General features: G+C 34.3%; 1 protein-coding gene across 2 annotated transcripts in view; it reads left to right on the top strand.

Annotated features, from left to right (window-relative positions):
* The window catches only part of PAX5 (paired box 5), a 328,377-nt gene that overhangs the window by 208,998 nt on the left and 95,117 nt on the right, over positions 1–24,262 (top strand). The gene's annotated exons all lie outside the window — the stretch shown is intronic.

Consider the following 24,262-nt stretch of genomic DNA (forward strand, 5'->3'; position numbering starts at 1 on the left):
TACAGATAACATGGAAACAAATAACAATAATGAGGATAGCTTCTCCTAGATTATTTATAGCCCTCCCTACAATGTGAGTAGATCACCATGTTGGATCAACACAGTTGACCCATGGATGGCATCCCATAGGCTGGGTACAGCCTGGTGACTCTGGGATGCCTACCAGTAATCCTTTCTGTCATGCTTTGAACACTAACAAAATGGAAGGTGAGTTGCCCTCCTTCCGATACTGTCAGTGATGCATGGCTGACAACCAAGACATACCTTCTTGACACAGACATGGAGCCACTTGACGACTAGTAAACAGAACCATAAACACTCGGTGGAAGCCATATCCTCCACACAACAATGCTCAGCAGAGGCAGCTGTCAAACATGCCAGGATGAGGAAAGTGCAAAGGTGGATTATAGGAAGAGAAACAGCTGTAGTTATGCAGCGGTAGCGGAAACAACCTGATGATGGTGATCTGATTCTGGCCACTTACCATTGTTTCTCTGTTTTAGATGAGATTGGTAACTATTTTGTGACACTCTTTTGGCTTTTGCATTTGAGATGTTTGATCTGAAGAACGTTTAAGGAATATTTACAGCATCTGGATTTAATCTTTCCCTTTTATTTAGTTTATATAAAGTAGTGTTGCTTCTTTGGGACTTGCCAATATAGGTTTGAGAACAGAGAACTTTTACCTTATTTATTTGTATCTAGAACTCTACCTTATTTATTTGTATCAGGATCCTTGAGTAAGGATCCTGTTAGTCTGTATTTATGGGCAACAGAAAGGGAGTTCACCTAGGACTGGTGTTAGTTGCAGTGACTAATCATGACTTTACTACAGACTTGACCAGGAAGGTTTGTGCCTGACAATACTGTTTCTTTAATCTCCAACTAAAATCTCATCTTCTCTGGAAAACCTTTCCCACCCTTCTTAATTCTATTACCTTTTTCAGATAATTATTTCCTATTTATTCTGTTTAAAGCTTGCTTTCTATATATATTTATTTATATGTTCTTTCCTCTCTTAGACTGTTAGCTCTTTCAGGAGAAGGACTATCTTTTTAAACCTCTTTCTGTAGCTCCAATTCTTAGCATAGTACTTGGTACGTAGCAGATGTTTAATAAATGTTTATTGATTGATTGACAGGATTTCCTCATAGAAGCCATCAAATTGAAAAAAAAAATGTGTTCTTATATAAAAGTTATGAAGATTGGTTGATACTAGGAAGGTAGGGTTTATACTAAAAAAGGATAGAAACATTTTTATTTTAAGGCTGATGGGAGGTTAATAATAAAATTTAAAGATTTACTATACCATGGTCTTTGGAGATATGGTAATGATTATAGCCACTACTGTATGTGCCATCAAAAGATGCTACATATTGCTGAATTACACATAATGGTAAGTCACCAAATTGTCCCCCATTTTCAATGCTGGGTCTTATGAAAGCCTTAGTTTCTGGTCATAGTGGAACTGAGATACAAGTAGAGAGATTGAAATTAGAGCTGCTCCCTGTTTCAGCAGAAGGCACCTGTCATGGTGAGTTGAGTGTGCAAGGTTTTGTTTACCAGCTGTCAAGTGCTTCCATGTCTATGCCAAGAAAGTATGTCTTGGTTGTTAGCCATGTATCACTGACAGTATCAGAACCACAAAAATGATCGTGCAGAGAATAGGGTCCATTGGTCATGCCATGGTGCATATGTTTTCTGGAACAGAGATATTCTACTTCTAGTGATATATGAGGACCTTGTAGTAGATGTTATACATCTATGAATATTAATGAAAAACAATTATTATGTACCCACTATATATGGGATACTACTAGGGTTGTAAGATCTTCAAAGGTAACTTTAAAGGTCAAAAATCTCCCTATAATAGATATCATGGTATTTTTTCACTATTTCATTTTTTTTTTTTTGAGAGTAGACAAGAGATAGAAGAAAATTTTGAGACTGCAGGATTTATACTATAGTCCTTACAACCTGTTTGTATGTATCTACCTCCACTATGAAGGTTTGCATAAACTCAAGCCTGATTAAACAGAAATTGAAGTGAAGATTGCCTTTAGCAGGTTGAAGGATTTATGAGTAACTGGAACACTGACAGTAGGTGCCTTTTAATACAAGTCTATGATGGGTGAAACCTTTGACAAAAGCAACAAATAAGAAATTGGTGAATATAAGAAAATACTGTATTACTAAAATGTTCATCAGCTAGAAATTCCCAATTTGCTACTTTCTTTTAGAGTTGCCAAATAAGGAGATATTAAAGGGAAGCAACATGGTATAGTAGAAGGATTGATGGAATTGGAGTCAGAAAGGACTGTGGTTTAGATCACAGATTGTGGTTCAATTCTCATAACTGAGTGACCATGGGAAAGTGTGCCTCAGTTTCCTCATCTGTGAAGTAAAGATAATAATGTCCATAATAATTAACATAGTGTTATTAAGAAGAATCAAATGAGTTAATGTGCTTTGAAAACTTTTAAATGATTTTAAATTCCATTCCTTAATTATAATGTATTCTGAAAATTCCAAGAACTCTTGGTAAAAATCACATTTTTATAGTTCAGTACATGCCATCTGGAAAGTACTGAAAGATAGTTTTTGCTGCTAGGTATTCTTGAGTAACATATTGGAGAAAAGTGATCAAAGAAATCTCTGAGGATATCATTGACAATAGAAGGTTGTAGAGCATCCAAATGGCATAATTTCAAGTTTTCATAACTTACCTGGAATACTATTTTCCATTTGCCATTTTCACATATCTGGAATAACCTCCTTATAATTTTATATTAGTGAATGATTTGTTCTTTTGCAGCTTTTCCCCCCTTTTTGTTTATTTTGGAACAAAGAGGCAAAAGAAAGTAAATATATTTGAAGGTCTTGTAGGTAGAAAAATATACTATAGGACATGTTTTATATATATATATATGTATATTATGGTAGATTATTTTATATTATATACTCTGAATAGTATAGTATAGTATAGCATAGTATGCTGCATTAAACTTTATACCACATCCCTGGTCGTAGCTTTTTACTTCACGGAGACTATTGAGGTCATCAAGTGTAAGTTGTCTTATTTCTTCATAACTTCTTAATTTGAGTGCCTATTCCCTTTTGCTTTCCTCTGGTCACAGAAGAAGAGGTAATCCTACTCTTTAACATGTCACTAAATCTGTGATCTCACATGGGTACTCTCTCCAGCAATATTAATCACAATCTGTCTATAACATTTCATTCTGGGGGGTCCTCATAGTTCTATCACAAAAAACATGCTGAAAGTCTTTCTCTCTATTCTTTGACATCCTATGAGTACCAGAGCAACAACTAGTTGTCTGTTTGTCATACCTTGCTCCTATGATTTGAGCAGCCTCTCTTCTTTTTTGATTGCATATTTCCCTTCATTCTAGTAGATAAGTTGTTCCAAAAGTCTTAGGCCAATCTTTAGTAACTTTAAATTGCACTAAGGCTTTTGGGCATCCTGTACAAATTACTGTTGGCGATATCCTGCAGGGTGCTTCACAGTGCAACTCTTCACTGGATCACTCATAATTGATCCAGTGGTGTGGCAAGATTCAAAACCACCTAGATTCACAGAAGAATATTTCTGTGAGCTTTTTAAGTGGAATTTTGCACCACTGAACAATCTCAGTTGTTGAATGTATTATGTGAATTTCAAAATGAAATACATCCTGTTCTCTTTCTCCTATTTAGGCCTGGATATAAGTTATTGTTCATCTATGGTGTCAATTTTAAATAACTCAGTGGGCTGGCAATTCAACTGAATGACATGATCCAGATAATAGATATTTTTCATCCATTCTTATTCCAAATACAATTCCAAAGAATTTTTACCCTCACTAAGAATTTAGTCAGGAAACAGTCTTTTATTATTATTATTATTATTATTTTTACCAAGGCTAATTCCTTTGTCTGTATCATCAATCCCATTCTGTCTTATTTTTCTCTTGAGCCAGCAATCATTCACTCTCTTTGATTTCATCAGTCTCATCAGTCTCCAAATATGTTCAGGTGTCTCCCATTCTAAGAAAAAATGCTTTCCCTTGATATTTTTCTCATTTCTTTCTTTTTCTTTCTTTCTTTCTTTCTTTCTTTCTTTCTTTCTTTCTTTCTTTCTTTCTTTCTTTCTTTCTTTCTTTCTTTCTTTCTTTCTTTCTTTCTTTCTTTCTTTCTTTCTTTCTTTCTTTCTTCTGCTCCTCCTCCTCCTTCTCTTTCTTCTTTCTTCTTCTTCTGTGTCTGTATGTATACATACATATATTTATAGTATGGATGCATGTGAAAAAGAGAGACAGAGATACAGGGAGAAATAGAGACAGAGAGATTGAGAATATTGTTTCATTAACTCCTAAAATAGATTTATAACATTAATTCCTTTAATAAGTCTGAAATTCTAATCATCACATCACAGACAGGCCCAGAGTTCATTGCTTGAAGTTCTTTTTAAAAAAATTTTATTTTATTTTATTTTTAGGAATGGCCAGATTTTCTGTGACTAGTTTGTTGTTGTCAAACAAACATGTAATAATACCATGCTGGTCTGAATGTAGACTGCACTTTTAATGCCTTGAATCTAGTTCAAAACCCGAGTGTTTATAATTTGTGTTATTTTTCAGTATTTACTTATGCACTTTTTCCTTAAAGGACATATTATTTTAGGATAATAGTCTGTATTTGGGGGCAACCTGTATTTGAATTAAAGTGGCAAATCACTGATAAATATAAAATAACCTATCAAAGCTTTGTTTATGTTGGAGAAATAAGTTATTTTAGCAACTACTCCTTTGAAGGCTAAATTCTTGACTAAATTCATTGACCAAAAAATATTCAAGGTACTAATTCATTAGAGGATGAACCTTTCTATATAACTAATATCTCATGTAGTAGGAAGTACATTTTTTTTTGTGGTCAGAAGACTTGAGAAATGCAGTGAATCCTGCTTCTGATAGTAGCTAGCCAAGTGACTTTGAGCAAGAATCAGTTACCACAATTGTCTACTGGGTATAATAATACTTGCTACTACTTACTTTACTAAGTATCTCTAATTATTATTCCCTTAAACACATTATTTAAAAAATTAACTATAGTGGATGAATTTTTTTAGAGATGAAATGTATGCTTTCTTTGCTAGGCCATGGTTGGATTGCTAGTCCATTGAGTTAATAACATACCAATTCATATATTTGGAATTGACATCATAGATGGACAATAAATAATATCCAGACCTAAACAGAAAAAAGAGAATAGGATGTATTTCATTTTGGAGTTCACATGGTGAATTCAACAATTGAAATTGCTCAGAGGTGCAAAAACCCACTTTAAAAACCCAGAAATATTCTTCTGTGATGTTGAAAGATTTCAAATCTTGCCATATCATTGTATCCAAACAATCAATTATGGGTGATACATTGGAGAGATGCCCTGTATTTATAAGCAGGCTACAAGATATCTTCAACAGTAACACCAAGAATTTTCACCTCCCAGTTTGATTTTTATTTTATTAGCTAAAAAAAGCCATCTTTGCCTCATCTTTTTACCTAGCTTTAATTATTGAATGGATATTGCCCATGGGAAAGACCTTAGCTTAAAAAAGCCAAGGCCTTCCACTGCATCTGCAGTCCATCACCAGTCATCTACTTATAACTCATTGTTTCTAGTCTGCTATGAAGTAGGCAATCAGAGAGCCTCATTTGTTCAAAGTATTTGTTAAATAAAAGAAAGAGAGATTTTCCTAGGAATGAAATGCTCCTATATTGTTAGTACATAGGTTTAGTGACATTTGCTTTTTTTATTTAGAGACCTTTTTTAATTACTTCTTTATTTTTTTTGTCCTGTTCCAAATATTAAGATATGATCTAAATAAAGCATTCTCTTTGCCTTCTCATATCAAAGGCATTGGCAGTATAGGTATCAGTTTATTCTCCTCACTATTGCTCTTCAGTAAGAGACATGATGTTTGGATCTCAGAAATTGTCAGGAAGCCCACTTACTGGCTTATCCTCAATCAGACTTTGTACTTAAAATCAATATTCTTTATAAAATATTTGAAATATAATTCAATTGAGTGGCTAGTACTGGTTCCCATCATTTTCCCATACTACTTATAATTTAACATACCAAACCTGTTTATATACATATATGTAAATGTATATATGCATGTGTGTGTATACAATACACACATATGTATACATATATATATATGTATATATATATATATATATATATATATTAACATTAATCTAGGTTTAACCCTTGATCCATGCTAGGTTAAGGTCTGAATACTGGTTCATGCCTGGAGTAAGAAATGCAAAAATCCATGAATTATGCTTCTATTTTTGCTATCTTTGCTTTGGTTCCAAAAATTTTCTGCTAAAGTTCTTTGGCATAAACTGTAATATATGGCATTCTGACATTCCTCAGTTTTCATTGATCATGGTAATAACTGGCCTATGATTAAGATATAGCCTGTTGATTAAAAAGACAAATAATGAGCTTGTTTAAATCATAAACTTTAAATAATTCTCATTTCCTATATGCTTTTCTTGTTGTAGACATTAAACTTCACTTTTTATTCATATCAAGGCTGAAATTGATAGCACTGAAGAACTTTTTTTTTTACATCTTTGTTGATCTATTTCCTTTTTTTTTTTTAATAGCCTTTTATTTACAGGTTATATGTATGGGTAACTTTACAGCATTGACAATTGCCAAACCTCTTATTCCAATTTTTCCCCTCTTATCCCCCCACCCCCTCCCCCAGATGGCAGGATGACCAGTAGATGTTAAATATATTAAAATATAAATTAGATACACAATAAGTATACATGACCAAACCGTTATTTTGCTGTACAAAAAGAATCAGACTCTGAAATATTGTACAATTAGCCTGTGAAGGAAATAAAAAATGCAGGTGGGCAAAAATATAGGGATTGGGAATTCAATGTAATGGTTTTTAGTCATCTCCCAGAGTTCTTTCGCTGGGCGTAGCTGGTTCAGTTCATTACTGCTCCATTGGAAATGATTTGGTTGATCTCATTGCTGAGGATGGCCAAGTCCATCAGAACTGGTCATCATATAGTATTGTTGTTGAAGTATATAATGATCTCTTGGCTCTGCTTGTTTCACTCAGCATCAGTTCATGTAAGTCTCTCCAGGTCTTTCTGAAATCATCCTGCTGGTCATTTCTTACAGAACAATAATATTCCATAATATTCATATACTACAATTTATTCAGCCATTCTCCAACTGATGGGCATCCACTCAGTTTCCAGTTTCTAGCCACTACAAAGAGGGCTGCCACAAACATTTGTGCACATACAGGTCCCTTTCCCTTCTTTATGATCTCTTTGGGATATAAGCCCAGTAGTAACACTGCTGGATCAAAGGGTATGCACAGTTTTTATCAAACCATCTTTTAAAAAAATTATACAAAAACAAACTAGCCTACTTATGATTTAAATCATTGTGAATTCCAAATATTGGGGTATAAATCAATTATATTATATTGTATGCATACAATACAAACATAAAAGCACATTTAGCTCATGATCATCCATATTTCAGATTATTCATTTTGTGGATTATCTGCAGCAAGATTTAATACCCAGTCTGACCTTATTTATCTGGCATCATTTAGATATATATTTCAATAAAAAATTGTCCATTCTACTAAAGCTTACTGCCCATTGGAAGTCAAGAAAAACAAAACTCATTGTAAAATATGTATTGTCAAGCAAAACAAAAGACATGTCAGAAGAAAAAAGAATGAAGAAAGGAAGAAAAGAAGGAAGGAGGGAGGGAGAGAAGAAAGAAGGAAGAGAGGAAAAAAGAAAAGAAAAAAGAAGGAAGAAGAGGGAAAGAAGGAAAAATGGAAGAAGGGAAGGGAAAGAAAGGAAGAAAGAGAGGAGAAAAGAAAAAATATATGTACTCAATCTGACTTTTGAGAGCAATCTCTCTTTAGAAGTTGATAGTCTTTTTCATTCTAAATTCTTTGGAACTATGATTAGTCATTGTGTTGATCAGAATTTAAGAAGTCTTTCCAAGTTGATTATCTTTAAAATATTGTTATAAATATTATTGTATAAATTGTTTTCCTTGTTTTGCTCACTTTACTGTTCTTCAGTTCATGTAAGTCTACATAAATTTTTCTGAAACTCTTCCCTTCATCATTTATTAAAGCTTTTTACTCCTATTCTTTTTCAAAGTATCTGTTATATTTATTTTTTATCCTGAACTTAAGTATTTCGATAACACAGTAGAGTTTTTTTTTTAATAAAAAAGATTGCTTATGAGACTGCTAATCTATTATGTGCAATTTGTTTTTCTTTTAAAATATATGATAAAATTGTCACGTAAACTTTTTCTTCCTCACCCTGCCCCTGATCCCTAGAGATGACTATCATTAAAAATAAATACATCTATGCCCACTTACACATATATGTAAAATCATTGTACACATACTTCTGTTTTATCAGTTCTTTCTCTGGATGCAGATAGTGTCTTCCTTCTTAGTTTCTTTGTAGTTAATTTAGATATTTATAATAGTGAAAATGACTTCACTCAAAGTCATTTTTAAAACAATATTGTTATCACTATAATAATGCTTCTCTTGGTCTGCTCATTTCACTCTTCATTATTTTGTACAAGTTCTTCCATGTTTTTCTAAGATCATTAAACTCATCAACAGTGATTCCATCACAATCATATAGCACAATTTTTTCAGCTATTACCCAATTGATGGGCATTCCTGAAATTTCCAGTTCTTTGTCACCACAAAAAAGATGCAATAAATATTTTAGAACACATAGATTATTTTCCTCTTCCTCTAATTATCTTGAGAAACAGATCTAGTACTGGTATTGCTGGGTCAAAGAGTATGGGTAACTTCATCATTTGGGCATTGTTAGTCACCCCAATTATAATATTTTTTGAGTTCTGTTTGCTTTTTATTGGTTTTTCCTCTCTATTTCTCTGTTAGCTGCTACTTCTTAGTGCTATCAGCATGTTTGACTCTCACAGTCCTCTTCACTTTTAATTTGCTTTCAATCATTTGAGGTTTGGGAAGCCAGATGATGCAACTTGTCAAAATTGAATCTAAAATAAGAATTAATAGGCTCTTAATAAGGGTGGTACATTTTACTAGAAGTGAAGTGTATAAGTTTTAGTGCCTAGATTTTGTGACACCTCTTTTGGCCATCCTGTGGTCTTTTCTGTTTCCTTCTTGGTCCATGATATCATAGATTTAAAGTTGGGAAAGGATCATAGACATTGTCTAGTTTAGGGCTTCTTAAATTTTTTCCACTCCTGCCCCTTTTTGCTGAGAAATTTTTACGTGATCCTACTTATGTGGGTATATAAATAGGTATACAAACCAAACATTTACTGATAATAAATCATAATTTCATGACCCCCACAGTAAGTTGCAGGACATCATATAGGGTTGTAAACAACAGTTAAAGAAGCTGGGGGACTTTAGTCCAACTCTTTATTTTGAATTTGGGGAAATAAAAGCCTTCAGAGCTAGGATGACTTAGGGCAAGGAGATAAATAGCAAATATGAGATTTGAACCCATGTCCTCTGATTCAAAATTCAATAGACTTTTTACTGCACCATGCTATATTACCAAGAATTACGACTTCCAGATGTGTAAGGTATTACCATATATATGTTTCAAGAAATGTGCATGGCAAATCAGAATCCACAGTATATCACAATCTGAACAATAATGAACTCTGCACAATAGAGTTTTAATGTGTTCTTTCCAATGATCTTTAATCAAGTCCAGGGTCATTTGAGGTGGGGGTTTTCTTTTCTTTTGCCTAGAGAAATCAATGAATAAGAGTTTCTCAGAATAAGAGAGTAGTACAATAGTTCCATCTTCAATTCTATGAGTGACTTAGGATGTGTCAATCATCCTCATGATTATTGTGTCATTTAAATGACCTGATATATAAAATCTTTGTAGCATATGAAAGGTCAACTCAATTTTACTTGGGTACTGCCAATATCTTTCTTTGATTCAAGTCTTCTAACCAAACCATCATCCATTTATGGATTGCCCATTTATGTGCAAAGAACTTTTCTGATGATATGTATATTAAGAAAACAACTAATCTGTGTGATTTTAGGTCTTTAGGAAAGAATTTTCAGTGAAATGACTGTGTATATTCTCAAACAAAATGTATACAATAAATTCATACTCTGAAATCAGTCAAGTCGAATTCAGGCATTTCTCTAGGCCTACTGCATGTTATAAGCCAGTTTTATTTGGTTAATGTGAACAAAAGCCAGGGAGGGGTTTCATTGTTACTATTCATCAATTTTCTTGAACTTCTTTTTTTTTTCCTTGATCAGTTTTACCCTAATCTTTAGTCTAATGTATCCTTGACTATGGTTATGTCTCACATAATAACAGAAATCACTGAAGATGGCACTGTACTCTTCCCCCTTAGAATGAGCTAGCAGCCAGGTGAGACAGAGAATGGGGAACAAAGCCACATCTGGGCCCATCATCTTAATGCAGTGTGCTTAATCTGAATTTTATGGCTTGGAGAACAGATTACAGGGCTTCTGTGAGAGCCTGAGAGCAACACTATGGACACTGCATTTCAATACCTCCTTCACTAATCTTTTCCCCCTACTGCTCCCATTCCCTGGCTGCTCATTTCACGCAGGCACTTAAACATGACGGATAATTGTGTTCTGCTTATCAATGTTTAATTTAAGGGCTGTTCCATCTGACCTGGATGCCCTCTGCCAGAATCGTGGCTCGTTATTGATTTCATGGTCACACCTGTGACATTACCTGCTTTGTAGGAAGTGGGCTCTGACGTCCCTATGAGGCCTTTGCAGTCAGACCTAATTGTCAAGAAGAATAATTGAACTAACAAAATCATTACAGCTGATCTGGGCATTACCACTGTTTTATCTGCCTCTAATTAGGTTGCAGGGATGTCAACTGGTAAGAGTAAGCTTGCCATGCTAGGTTTGGTGATAAGAAACACCGGGGCAACATAAGAGCCGAAAGTTGTCTTCTTCACTTCTATCCATATACTTCTCATGCTTTGAAATACAGGAAAACATTTTGTTAATGACTGGTGACTACTTAATGTAGGAGACCAATATCTAAGAAGTGAAATTCTCAGTAATTTTTTGATTTGTTGGAAAAGAACTAATTTTCATGATTGCATTAGAGTCTTCATCAAATGTTGGAGTCAGGAGAAACCCTGAAGAAATGTCATCCTGCTCCATTTCAGAGGTCAAGACTAGGAACAGGGAGACACTTGAAACATATTATCCCCCCAAAATCCTCACTATTGGCATGACACAAATTTCCTCACCACTTCATACTAGTGGGCTTGTGGCAGCTTCAATGAGTTCTTGAGTCGTTATTTTTGCCCACAGATAAAGACAGACTAAAAGACCCTTCATGAAAAGATGTCCACTTTTCCCAGGTATGCACAGAGGACAATTTTTCCTGAAACCCAGATTCAGTGGTATATGAAGGAGACACATGAAACTCACACAAATGGACAGGCAGACAGATGTGGTTAATAGGAATTTCCCTGGGGCAACAGGTCTAAGGGACTCTCATTCCTTTCAAATGAATAGCAACCTGCCTGGTACACCAGAGCAAGCAGCCTGAACTGATCAACAATTGAACAGCTAAAGAGTTACCTCTTTTGTCAACCTTTATATCTTGGTCAGTAATTGTGCCCCTGGGTGAAAAACCAGATGATGAAATAGACCAGAGAGAACAGTAAAGGAATTTTACCCCTGGTTCTGTCCTCTGCCAATGGTTTCATGAGGTTCTGTCTATGCCTTTGTTTCACCCCTCTTATATGTTGAAGTGTCAAAGTGCTTATTTTGGCCATACCTTAACATTCATCTAGTCTAAAACTTTTATTTTACAGGTAAAAGAACAGAGGTCTAGAGAATTGGGTAATATGTACACAGCACTGGTCTCCTGATTCCCACTCTGGTGATATTTCCAATATACCATGTTGTCCTCCAAATTAGCTCTCATAAAAATGTCCATGAGTTACAAATTAACGTCTGGTTTTTGCTGTCAGTTCTTAGAAAATGACTTTACAATTGTCAAATACTATCACTGCTACTCAGGGATTAAGCAGCATTCAATATGAATGAGTTAGTTTTGTAAATTTTCATTAGGTTCATATATGTGTAAGGATTTATATAATCTGGGGGTGGATATAGCATAAAGCACCCTCATTCCACAAAGATGAGAAGAGTCCCAAGGGACACACTACAAAGAGTGAGATGAGGGGAGAATCACTTACTTCCTTTAAAGTCTTTTAAATGGGTATCTTCTCTTTCTGGTTTTATGGCTAATCTTGTTTAAAATGTCCTGCCCCTCTACATCATAAGAGCCAAAGGTACTCAGCCAGGAGCTTTTGGTTGCTTAGGTCTTTTGATGAGAGGCTAGGACATATGTGTCAATAGAAATTATCAGAACATATACTCAGCAACTTCCCCCTCTCAAATATCCTATCACAGGGACCAAGAGATCAGTCAGGAGCCTCTGACTACTCATACCCTTTAGCACAAGCCAGAGCATGTATCCAGTGCTATATCCCCAAACTGAAAACAGGTATCCCAGAACCTATTTGGGTCAGGTATCGTTAAATTTTTGTTACAGGTGGGAACCAAAAATCAAGGTAGGCAGGAAGATAAACTACAGAGCTGAGGTTTTTCTTAGCCAAATCTCAAGATTTTTTCCATGGGGTCACACTGCTTCTTGTCTGAGCTTCATAGAATGAACAATATTGGTGATTAGACATTTCAAGATGATTGTTCAACACTTTGTTTCATAGACAGAACTCTCATGTTAAGTTAAATACAGCCCCAAGACCAGATCATACTCCAGATACCATAAAGGTCTTTGTTCCAGGAAAGAATGAATTTATTTCTTTCAATAGCATGTTGCATTTTCATTTAAAATTAGAAAAGTTCAAATAGATAGTTCTGAATTGTGTGCAGATGATGTATCTACTTAACATAGCAATTTCATCCCATTTGTCTATAATACAATAGGGAAACTCAAATAATTCATATCTTTTGGGAGCATGCCCTGACAAAGGCAAAAAGAGGTATTAGGGAGGGATGGGGAGAGTAGTAATGAATGGATAGTAAGTCAGGAGACAGCTTCTAGTCCTTGCTCTATATATCCATTTCCAGCCTTGTTTCCTTTTCTTCAAATAGGGATGGGACTAAATGGACTTCATCCAGATACCCTTACCATTGATGATTCTAAAGTGATCAATTTTTATCATGGGTTCATTGAGAGTAGAAGGAGAAGGGAATAATTTCCAGGAAATCGTCCTAGTGAACAGATTTAACCAGATCTACCCCAAAGTTCAATACCAAGATTGGGAATGTTTTTCCCCATGGGAGGGTTATATAGAAAAAAAGTTAATAGAAAATCACACTCAATATAAATCAACTTGATCTAGTTGGGTTTTATTTTTAATTTCTTTTTTTAATTTTCAAAAGCTGTTGGATTGACTTACCTCTATAGAGGTAAACTCTCTATAGAGAGTTTAGGGAGGCTTTGTCCACAATGCTTGAAAGTTATACTGAAAGTAGCATTTTTCCCCACTGTCATGAGTTCTTAAAGAAACACAAATCCAATTTTTTTTTAAAGTTGGTTAGGTGCTAATAGGGAAGTAGAAATAATTAGTAAATAAAAAGTAGATAAGTAGAAAAAAAGTAATAGATAACAAAAGGTCAGGGGAACCACTTATTAATAAAAACAAATCTTCAGAAATAAATTAATCAATGTCCATGGCTTTTCCATTTCTGAAGCTCATAGGACAAAATGACACCGTTTCTCTGTCCAGTGTTAATTACAGGTGACTCTGCATCCTGGCAGCTCTGAAAGAACCTAATGTTGCTTTTATATCAGCTGGACAAAGAAATTTTGATCCAGAAAACCAGAAAATTTGAGAATTGGAAAGAATCTTCAAGTCCAAATCATATGCAAAAGGAATGCTCACTACAGTATACAAGATAAGTAGTTATTCAACCTAGGCTTGAAAATCCCTGAGGAGGAGGAACCTACCACCTCTTTGAGGTGGTTTATGCCTTTTCAGGGCAGTTCTAATTGTTAGGAGGATTTTTCTGACATCAAGTCTAAATGTATCTCTTTACTATGGCAATTGCTCTTGGTTCTATCCTTTGGGACCAAAAAGAACAAACCTAACTCCTCTTCCACATGTCATATCTTCAGTGACATGAAAATAGCTAGCCTGTTCCCCTCTAAGCATTCTTAAAACTTCTTTATCATGGGCTCAAGGCCCTTCCATCACCTGATTACCCTCTTCTGGACACTACCTAGTTTATTAGTACTCTTTTTAAACCATGGTACCTAGAACTTGATCTATTATGCCCCATGTAATGTGACCATGGCAGAGAATAGTGGTTCTCTCACTTCTCTGTTCCTGGAAGCTATGTTTCTTTTAATGCAACCCAAGATCACATCAGCTTTTTTGGCTGCTATGTTCCACTGCTGTCTCCACATTTTATCCCTATTTTACTGTTGAGGAAACTGAGGCAAACACAAACTAAGGGACTTGAAGTCCACTATCAGATTTTTTTTCAGACAAATTGCTATCTAACCATGTTTTTCTTTCTTGTACTTTTGAAATTAATTTCTTTTGCTCCCAAGTATATCTCTCTTTGTGTCTCGTCTTCCCCACGTATTTATACATATGTATATACACATATGTATATACATATGTATAAATATATAGCTACATACATGCATATATATGTATAAGTATATATATATGTATATACAGATATACTTATGGACAAGTATAGTACTTTTTTATGCAGTGGCCTCCAAAATGGGAGTTCTGCACTTGGCTCTCTCTCCACACATCCAATCACCTGCTATTTTTTTCATTTCTACCTTTACAATAGTTCTTGCATTTGCATACATTTCTATATAAAGATCCACATTTTAATTAGGTCCTCATCACCTCTCACCGGAACTATTGTAATAGTTTCCTAATTGATCTTCCTGTGTCAAGTCTAACACCTCTCAGAATATTCCTCCTTAAAACGGCCAAAGTGATTTTCCTATTGGTGACATGTCTGACCATGTCACTTCCCTATTCAAGAAACTCTAGTCACTCCCCATTGATTCTAGAATCAAATATTTTTTCATTTTATCCTTATAAAATATCCATTTTTGTGTGAGTTCTATAACGTGTAATTAATACATGTATTTAATTTATGAATAAATATGTACACTTCATGAACAACAGTGAAAATTTTACCTTTGTGGGTATATGATAAAAAGAAAAACATTTGGAAACTATTGTCTATAGGATTTAGTTTAAGAGATAAATATAGCCAGTCTTCTTCCATCTTTTGGATTGGATTTGTAAAGCATGTAGCAAATATATTCTTATCAATTTTTGTTAGTTATATTCCATCTCTGAACTAGATAGCTTTCATAATGTCTACATTTGTTTTCTAGAATACAAGTTGCCTACTATTTTGACATTTCATGGAAGATGTTCAGAGACATGCCATCTTTTTGAGTTGGATCTGATACAAGGCTGATTCCTGAAAAGGAAAGCCTGGTATATTAACTGCAAGACTTCAGCAAACACACCATACTACTTAGCTAGTGGAGTCTTCTTCATTTCCCTAAAACCAGTTCATACCCCCACCTTCTTCCTATCTAATCTCTAACTGCTTATTTACCTCTACATTTAGATGAATGGTATTCTCCATTGATTTTGCCATGTGCACTATCATCTTCTGGTGTCCCAAAGGTATATTGTATGAAGTCTTCACTCTGTTTTGGTAATGTATAAACAGTTTTTCCGTGGAACACAGAGAGAGGAACTTCCAGCCATCCCACTACCACCTGAATCCTCTCCATTTCCTCATATATCCTTTACAGTAATTAATTACATCTCTAGTGGCTTCATCTCTTTCTTTTGTAATCAGGTAGATAAAGGGAGAATTTTTGTTGGTGCCCTGTGGTATTCAAAGTGAAGGGCTTTCACACTGTCAGGGTAATGAATTCTGCAAGGGTTTGAAGGGCCTGGGCTGGGAGGATCTCTGTGTCATGTGTCTGGGAGTGACAACCCCCAGTGGTTAATTACTGCCACATGATGAGAGCTGAGCTGGTAGCAAAATGAGATAAGTTCATTATGAGCTAAATTTGAAGCTAATTGGATTCACATTTTCCCCCATTAGTATACATAGATAGATTGTACCTAGAAATGTTTTTAGGCTATTATTTTAAAAAGTCACATTCAAGCAAAAAGCTGATAAACTGACCATGATTATTTCTTATTATTAACTATGAGGAACGTTTTAGGAAATTCGATGGATGGCCCTGTGGTTGATTAGGATTGTTGCTCTCCTTGTATTGGCACTGACATACATTTGGGGCAGAGTATTTGTGTATAAATGAAGAATCACTGGATGTCAGAGCTGGAAGGAATACCAAACTCATCTAGATCTATACTGTCATTCTATAGATGAGATAACTGAGATCTGGAGAGGGAAAGTCTTTCTCAGAGTTACCAAGCTGAGAAGTGACAAAGTCATGATTATGAACTCTGGCTTCCTGTCTCCAAAGGTAATATTGTTTATATGATATACTGCTTTTATATTAAATTGACCCATTCAAGTCTAATATTTAAGATATATTTAAATATATCTTAATATAAAGATATGATAAAGAATTTACATAGAAATGTAAGACCAAAAGCCATTCCTTGGTAGAAAAGTTCTCAAAAGGATGTGAATAATTTTCAAAAGAAATATGAACTATTAACAAATATATGAAAAGATGCTCTAAATCATCAACTATAAAAGGCATGCAAATAAAACTAGCTCTGAAGTTTCCCTTCACATCCAACAAATTGGTAAACATGTTAAAAATGGGAATAATTAAGATTGTAAAAATCTAAAGGTATTGATAGATACACCATTTTCTAACCATCCTAAAAGCATTTTGGAATTATCCTAAGAAAGTCATATGTCCATACTCTTTGGCCCAGAGACTTCATTGAGGCAAGAAAAGAATCCATATCCACCACAATAATAATAGCAACATTGTGTGTGTGTAGGTATGGGTATGTGTGTGTATGTGTTGTCAATCAAACAAAAGGAAACAAAATAAATGTCCATCTATGATGACTATCTAAGTAATTTGTGATATATGAATGTGATAGATTGTTTCTTTGCTGTAAAAAATTATTAATATAAAAGAGAGTACAGTAGTAAATAGACAACTGATCTCAAGAGTCAGGAAAATCTGTTTTCAAGACCTGACTGACACGTATTGGCTATATGACCCTAGACAAGTCACTTACCTCTCACTGTAACTTAGGCAGTCAATTCTCTAAGAGAAATATTGGAAGTTTCCTGCTTCCTATACCAAGGAAATCTCAGGTTAAAAAGAGAAATGAGCTGCTGTCCTGTGGATTAAGTAGAACCAGGAAGACAGTATGTGCAGTGACTACACTAATGTTAATGGGAAGAATACAGTAAATGAAAATGAATGTTGTGAAATGTATAATGACCAATTTTGACCCCAAAGATGATATTTGAGAATGTACCTATCTTCTTTCTTTACAGAGGTGAAAGATTGGTATATGGAACACTAGACATAATAGCAGTTTTGGCTGATATGTGGATTAATTTTCTTTAACTGTTTCTGCCCTTGCCCTGTTTCCTCCCTTATCCTGGCCTTCCTCTTTAAAAAAAAATTCTTTAAGGGATGGCTCATGAGGGATAGGAAGGGATATATTAGTTTGTGAGTGATATAAATACAAAAAGTTAGCAATAAATTATTTTAAAAATGCATCGTACCTTTTGTGTTAAATTTATTTTATCTTAGTCCTTATTAAAGCTATGTAGTCCTTGATTATGGGGGTGATTATGATTATCAATGGAAAGATTATCTGAATTATATGTTATCCCTTAAATCTTAGAGCTGCTATCTCCTTATTCTTCTATTTTGAGCTAGGTTTAAATCAAATTGTTTCTCAGGTAGTTTCAATCCAATATTGGAAAAAAAAAAAAAAAACCAAGGCACTTGTAAATCATTCAATAATTAACAAAAAGAGATTTACTTAGCCAAGCCACAAAAAGGATATATGATGAGGATAGGCTTTGAGCATAACTTGAGTTGATTCAGTTGAATGAATTCTCAGGCAAATTCCCTTGCTTGAATCCAACCATCATTATCCACCAGCCAAGCTTCCAAGTGCCCCCACAGATTGTCTGGATGATGACGAAGTGACCTCAAGAGTATGTACCTTTAGTCACTACAGCCAATCAAATCTCAAGGATTCTTTCAATACCTTTCTAAGGAAACTTACCTGCATAAAAGATTCCAGTTAGGCTATTACTTCTATCACATATTTCATTAATTTTAAGTCCCTGTCTCCTATCCATGTTTTTCTAATGCTTTCTCCCACTGTTTTATTGCATTTCTTATTCAAAGGACTATTGTTCAAAGGACTATTTTTTGTTTTGTTTTGATCAACTTTGTCTTCACAATTTATTTTTGTTTGTTAGTTAATCAAAGTGGTGTCTATACTACTAGCATTGCTATTGCTACCCCCACCATAGTACATAGGGGCAGAGGACAATGTTTTAATTCATCCCTGGATTCTTTTTGGACATTTCCAGAATAGCAAGGCCACTCTCGTAAGCCCCACTCAGCCACTTTATCTTTGGTTTAATCCTTCTACTTTAAGTACCTGGAAGTTATTATAACAACAAAGGCTGTCTTTTGTGGACCATTCACCATTGTGAATAATTAAAAAATGATGAAAATGCTTTAAAATTCATTTGTTAGAATTTACACAACTTTTCCATATAGTATGGAGCTCAGAGAAGGAACATTTGGCTATGTGAGTAAACTAATTCCTCTGGTGACTCTATCCTTTAGACTTTGGGATCTTTGGGACATCTCTAAGAATCTTCTAACTGATCATTGGATTTAGGGACTAGGAGACCCACAGCCATTGAGCTTCCCTAGTTCAGGTATTATAGATACTTAAATTCCAATTGTTAGAATCAGAAGGGATTTTAGATATTATTTAATTCAACAAAAAATTTGTTAAGTTCCTGTTGTGTACAAAGGACTGGAGGTAGGCAAAAACAAAAACAAAAACAAGTAGACTCTGCACTCATGAACTTACAATGTTCAATTCTTTTAAATTCCTCTTCTATAGATGAGGGTATAGAATCCAACTTTTGGCCTGGTTTCACTAGAAAAAAATCCTTTGGAATATATCCTCCAGGATGTAAATGAAATAGTTCACCATTACTCTTCTCATCTTCCCATCTATAGCAAAAGAACATTTTGGACCTTTGGGGATGGCCTAATCTAGAAATGAATACCATTGTTCTTCTTTTATGTCTGTCCCTTTATGCTATAGGAGGTGGTGACAAGATTTCCAGGAAGGCAAAGAAACAATCTTCTGGTTGATGAATTGAATATAGTGTTGTTGAATAATACATTTCCCAGCTCAGTTCTAAGAATCAATAGTTTAGATACTTACTGTGTGATTCTAGACAAGTCACTTATCCTCTCTGTGACTCAGTTTCTTCATCTGTAAAATGAAGGGGTGGTCTTGGAGGTTTTTTTCATATTAAAATCTATGGTCCTATGATTTATGCATATACTTCATGAGAGATCTAAGGAGAGCTTGAAGCTTTCTTAGAATATAAGAGAATGGGCCAGTTGGACCTCTGGATTATCTGTATTCTTTGGCATAAATATTTTAGCCATGGCCAAACCAGGGTACCCATTTGTTGTAGTACTTGAAATTCCTTTATGACATTGCAGATAATGCTTTGCTTACTCCATTAATAATAAGAAGCAGAGAAAAGAATGACCAAACAATTCCCTTCATATTCACTGCCTGTTATACTCACCTAACCTTCATCATTGGATACTGTAGGATAAGAAAAATTAAAATGAAAAATGAAAAAAATATTACTTTACCTAGAATTCTATAAAATCTCTAAAGCCTGGCTCTGGGATTTTAGATGAGATTAAAAGCAACAATAATAAAGTTATATCATTAGCTGTTAAAGACATACCTAGGAGAACAATACTAAGGCAGAAAATAGTAGATAATAAAAGAAAGGATGAATTTTTGCAGAAAAAATATTGGGTCATCATACCTGCATTATGTTCTCAGTTCTACCTCATATAGGTGACTTTGACAAGTCACTTTAACTTTTTAAGCCTCAGTTTCCTCACTTTTTAAATAGGAATTATACCTGCTCTGTGCATCTCTGAGTTGTTGTGGGGAGCAACTTTGCATTCTGCAAAGTGTTATACAAATGCAAGGCAGTATTAGGTGATAATTAGAACACATTTTTTTCTTGAAGAGAAAAGATAAAAACCAAAGATAAAGGAGTTGCAAAATACATGTAATGGCTAAAATCACATCAGGTAAAATGAATGGGATCATTGAACACATCAACTCACTGATAATATTCAGACAGTCAGTACTTCCATTTATTTTCTCTGGGAAATATAACTGCATGAGAAAATCACACATGACTTGCCCAAAATGTAATAACAGCCCATTAGTTGTAGTACTTATGACAGAAACCCAAGCAGATTAATTTGCTTATTTATTTTCAAATTCATTATATGCCATCAATAAAATATTTGACTTAATCTCAAGTGATATTGATAACTTCTTCCTTGGAAAAAATGGAATGAAGATGTACTGAGAAATTAAATTGAATATGTTAATATCCTACCCAGAATCTATTTATCATTCAAAATTCCGTTTTAGAAATTCTTGTTTTTTATAAAGTATTAGAAGTGAAACTAGCTGAAAATATTTAAGTATGAAAAAGTGCTATAGCACCTCAAAATTATCTTCCATGTATTCAGACTGTTCTCCTCCAATCAATTATTTTGAAATTTATTATGGATCCTGACCAAAAAAAAAAGTTTTGAGGTTTTAGAGAAGGGAATTTAGAAGGAAACGAGTGCTTTTTCTGTATTCAACATGGGATCCACTGGGTAAATATATTATAATAATCTATCCCAAGCATATGGAAATAACAATATAATTCAATGCTAAATGGTGGAAATCTCACACTTCCATGTTCCAAGTTCAAGATTAGTAGCTTGAGCAGGGTGTTAAAGATCAGAATAACTGGATCCTTGTCCCAGATTCCCTTGAAGTTTTACCTAGGATAGGATGATAGGAGAGGGTTTTTATTTTTCTATTTTTAGCAGTGTACTTAACATTTAGTCCTTAATTTGTTGTTGTTTATTCATTTCAATCAAGTTTGAATCTTCATGACCCCATTTAGGGTTTTCTTGGCAAAGATATTGGAGTGGTTTGCCATTTCTTTCTCCAGCTTGTTTTACAGATGAAGAAACCGAGGCAAACAGGGTTAAGTGACTTGCCCAGGATCAAACAGCTAGTAAATATTGGAGGCCACATTTTAAGTCAAGGGTCACCTAGCTAACAAGAACAATTAGAAGATAGATGTCCTTCTGGTAGCCCCATCCAAGATGAACCCTTCCCCAGCTGCCATGTTCCATACTCTAGTTCCAGAATCCCAATAGCATTTGAGGCTCCATTTTGTGTTATTTGAGGGTTTATTTTGTATTACTTGTTCTAGGTGTGTTTTGTGCTATTTTTCTGGACAGCTTTGTTTGTATTTGTATTCCCAGAACTTAACATAATGCCCAAGACATAATGTTTAATAAATGATTTCTCTCTCTCTCTCTCTCTCTCTCTCTCTCTCTCCCCCCCCCCCCATTGCAAATGAAACAATTATTTCACATTATAAATCTCAGTTTCTTCATCACCAAAATGGGAATAAGAATTCCTCCCCTACTTTCTTCACACAAATGAATGTGGAAATACTTTGGAGATGGTGGTACACTATATCATTGTAAGGCATTTTGTCATTATTATTAATATGAAAATTACTCACATCTCTTCCCTTCTGTATTCTCAGTGCCTAGTCACAGACTTGGCACAAGTTAGATCTGTAATAAATATTTGTGAATTATTATTGAATTAAGTAAATTAAACCATTTTAATTGATGAGATGATCATTAGATTAACTTAGATGTTTCACATTTGCTTTTCTGACAAAGGTCCATATTTGTTTATTTTTTTTCCAAAGTTCTTATGACATTTCCTCTTAAGTGGTACAACTCTACTAATAAGATGAATTATTATTATTATTAGCTTTATCATAGAGTATATTTTCTGGTCTAGTCTAAGATTTGTTTGTTTCTTTTAGCAGGTTAGTCTAGGATATTATCACAATTATTTAAAAATACATTTATAGATTACTATTTATTAACTTTTATTTACCCTTATGGGTATTTTAATATAATTTGATATAATTTAATATGACATATATTGATGTAATTAATAGCAACTAAGATGTGTTCTGAGTATATGTTTCAAAGTCACCAAAATTGTCTGTAACTATCATCATGTACTATATCCATGATATATTTTTGTGACAATCATCCTATCTTGAATTGTCAAAAACAATTTTATTTTAAAAGAAAACAAAACAGAACTCCAAACCCACATGATGTTTAAATCAATCACAAATTAGATTTAATCTTAATACATAATCTTGATTAAGCTTTTTTGAGGGGATATACACGAGTTTGATGAGTTACTTACATATATTTTATTTGATTATATTTTATTTGAGAAACATTTGAAACGCTCCCTCTTTCTACTCAAGCATTTTTATCTGTTATAGTCAGACTTCTTGTTAGAATCATCTCAGTAATCTGAGGTTAATAAAAATGAATATTAATCACTTCCTTTCTACCTTCTTTGTACAATCAAGTGATTACCTTGATCCCATAGTATTTGTTCTTCTTCTTAAATTATTATTAAGTGTATAATAATATATTTATTCACGTAATTCTTCTCTTTCCCCTTGGCATTTTCACTCTGAAGTGGGAGGAGGGGAAATTTTTAGAGCATCTGGGACAGAGTCAACACACTACCTTTATTTGTTCAGATCCTCAACTCTCTTAGTAAGAGTAATGAGTCACCAGAGTTATAACAGGAATTGATGAAGATGTTCAATGGAGTGTAGATATCTTAGGCTAGGTCTCCTTTCCCTTCATATAAGTCTTTTTTCTGAACAATATTGCTTTATGTGAAAAACAAAACAAAACAAAACTTGAATCAAAAACTTGTGAAGGAGTCAGTTATTATATGGCAGCATATTTGTTATGGGGAAAATAAATTGAGAAAAAGCACTTGTGAGAAAACCATTAACCTTGATGACTGGAAAGTAGTGTTTTTATTTAGTAAAATTCAATTCAAATTTCAAGTTTAAACCAAGGGAAACAGGGCAGACCACTGATGCAGTCTCAGGTTATCCTTCTCATGGATTGGAGGCACATTGAAGTATTTTTTGTAACGCTCAAAGGAAATTTGACTGTATATTCAATGGCATCCACTACAAATGGAGAAGCACCAAGTTCACTGAGAGTTTGAGGAGGAGGATGGAATTAAAGAGTCAATTGGGGAGGAGAATTAATATCCTTCATATCCTTCTCTTGCCAATGACTCATAACCAGGTGCTGCCAACTGCTACTTCCATTTAACCATTTGGCCAGGACAAAACACATTCAATTTCATTTTTGGTAATAGATGAAAGAGGGTTCAGAATGACCCTCATGTTTTAAATTTTGAAAGTCATGAGGAAAACATTCCTGCTTTCGAAATTTCTTCCCCAAAAGCTTATTGTTCATATCTGATATTTCACCATTAGAAGTTTAATTTTTAAGGTTAAGATACAATCTGAGAGGTGTAATACATGAGCATTTTTAAAGTTGTTAACGCTTTAGTATGAATTAGTTCATAAGAGCCTTTCTAAGTGACAAGCAAGTTTTAAGAAAAAAGAGATGGAAAGATTAGTCCAGAGAATATCTGAGAGGAACTCCATGGCAGGATGTCTAAGTAGCGAAAAAAGGCAAGAGCAGACTCTAGGTACCTAAAATAGAGAGTGTTACCTGGGAGGAGGCACAGTGGATGCCAGTGACAAACTGCCCGCTTCATAATTTGTCTTAGGTCCAGCCCTAGAAAGAATCCAGTTATAATGAAAGTAGGGCTCTCTAAGTTTTATTGCTGTAGATAACTCTGCTTCCTACCTGTAAAACTGATTGATGCTCTTTAAACCCTAGGGAAGCCTCTACTGGAAGCCTTGGTC

This window comes from Sarcophilus harrisii, chromosome 1, assembly GCF_902635505.1.
Source record: "Sarcophilus harrisii chromosome 1, mSarHar1.11, whole genome shotgun sequence".
Classification (NCBI taxonomy): domain Eukaryota; kingdom Metazoa; phylum Chordata; class Mammalia; order Dasyuromorphia; family Dasyuridae; genus Sarcophilus; species Sarcophilus harrisii.